The sequence below is a fragment of the Cannabis sativa genome, chromosome 1 (genome assembly GCF_029168945.1).
Source record: "Cannabis sativa cultivar Pink pepper isolate KNU-18-1 chromosome 1, ASM2916894v1, whole genome shotgun sequence".
NCBI classification, from domain to species: domain Eukaryota; kingdom Viridiplantae; phylum Streptophyta; class Magnoliopsida; order Rosales; family Cannabaceae; genus Cannabis; species Cannabis sativa.
In genome coordinates, this window is record NC_083601.1 from 4,965,097 (window position 1) to 4,967,361 (window position 2,265).

At 29.2% G+C, this 2,265-nt stretch overlaps 1 long non-coding RNA gene across 1 annotated transcript; it reads left to right on the top strand.

Annotated features, from left to right (window-relative positions):
* The first annotated feature begins 487 nt into the window (after positions 1–487).
* LOC133039884 (uncharacterized) lies at positions 488–1,911 on the top strand. The gene is made up of 2 exons (XR_009688828.1): positions 488–1,479; positions 1,692–1,911. It is a non-coding gene; the product is annotated as an uncharacterized LOC133039884 (long non-coding RNA).
* Positions 1,912–2,265: the final 354 nt, after the last annotated feature.

The window sequence follows — 2,265 nt, forward strand, 5'->3', positions numbered from 1 at the left end:
TCTCTCTGGTAGACCTAGAGACTTCAGATAGTTTTTTTACACTTCTCCAAAATCATTATTCCACCCCCAGAGTAACCACCATCTTATCAGAAAGATTTTCTAGCACAAAGGAAAATTTCGAAATCTGATATGGTGTAGTCTAAGAGTTTTAAACACACTCTTATAGACTAACATATAGTTCCTCTTCTTAATCTTAAGATTTACTTGATTGTCTTCCAATCACTACTACAAAATTGGCTTTTCCCAACGGTTAATAAGAGGGTCAAATATAAAAACCGTTGGAAAAAGTAAGTGGAGGTTTTTCCCAACAGTTTAGAAACAAAGCAAAGAAACCATTGGGAAAAACCAATGCCAACAGTGGAGAACCGTGGGCAATGCTAAATAGAATTTTTTAAAAGCTAACAAAGAATGGCAACAGTTTATAACTGTGGGGAATACTTAGTATTCCCAATAGTTTATAACTGTGGGGAATACATAGTATTCCCAACAGTTATAAGCTGTTGGTTATACTTAGTATTCCCAACAGTCATAAACTGTTGGCTATACTTAGTATTCCCAACAGTTATAAACTGTTGCAAAAAATTCTTTTTAGCATGTTATTTACTATCAGATTTTAAATTTATTTTAAATAAATAAATAATAAAATAATTAATTAAAGATAAAATTAAATAGAGTATATATATAAAAGTATAATCTTAATGTGAAAAACTAAATTGAAAATAATAAATTATTGTATTAGACTGGAAAAATATTTTATAGAGTTTTCTTTTTTAAAAAAAAAAAGTTGGAGGTTAAATATACAATTTGTTTTATTTATTTTTGTTAAATTTAAAAAGAAAAATCTAGAAAATATTTTTTACATAACTTTTTTTAAAAAAATACTTGAGACGTGTAAGTTCTAAATTTAAAGACTTGTGTATATAAGTTAATATCTTATTTATACATCAGATTTTTAATCTTATAATATATATATATTTTTTTTATTTTTATTAAACAAAAAAGAACTAAAAAACTAACCCTAACACACTTTTCTCTCAGTCACCGCACTAACTCTAACATATTTTGCCGCACATCACTTTTTTCCCTCTCTCTTAACAAAGCTAAGTCTCAAAGTTTCTCTCTCGGTCGCAGGAGAAGGTGGAGGGGATGGCGACGAGCTTTGCACGGTGAGGATTGGTTCGGGGTTATCGCCAGGGTCACTCGCTCTCTCTCTCTCTCTCTCTCTCTCTCTCTCTCTCTCTCTCTCATTTTCTCGGACGAGTCTCCGGCAATGAAATCCATGGATCTCGACGTCTCTAGTTGAGTCGTCGTCTTTGGGGCACACAAGTTCATCAACCAGGTCCATCAATACAAAGTTTTTTGATCATGGGCCTAAAGCCCATATACCACCATAGCATGTGCCTCTTCCTCCATTGCCTATGTGCTCCCCTTTGTTTATCTTATTCGTTTCCTCCTTTCACTTTTCACCATCACCATCAGGTAAATTCTTTTTCTACTTCTCATTATTTTTTCTTTCATTTTCCACACACACCAATGTAAAAGAGTCTGTTTAGTGGTTTTAAATTTCTGTAAATGTTATTAAAATTTAGAATTTCAATTGGCTCATTCGATTAGAACATTCAAAGAGATTACCAAGCTTTTTTGGTTTAAAGTGGTTAATGTAAAGGTTTTTTTTTTTTGCCTTTTTTTAGGTGTTTCATTATCCATTGAAACAAAGCTCATGATCAACACTTCACAAGAGACAACACGACGCTGTCTTGGTCTTCGTTGCTGGCAGATTTTTTATTTTTAGTATACATAATTTTTGTTTAGATTAAATTGTAATATTTATATTTATTATTTATTTTGAGTTTGTATATTTTTTTTGAATTGTATCTTATGGATATTCTGAAATATAATTTTTTTCATCAAGTGTAATAATGTCTGATTTGGTATTATTTTTAATGAATTATTATATTTAAATTTGAAAATATATATTTATTTTAATTACTATTTTTTATGAAAATTAAAATAATTATATATATTTAATATTTAAAAATATACGTCAAAAAGTAATTTAATTTAATTGAAATAATATTTTTGTCAATAATTATAAATAATCATTTAAAGTGAATTTTCCCAACAGTTATAAAGTGTCATTTAAAGTGATTTTTCCCAACAGTTATAAACCATCATTTAAAGTGACTTTTCCCAACAGTTATAAACTGTCTTTTAAAGTTCTGCATTTTTATGACACCCAAATAGCCAACGGTTTTAGGAACCGAT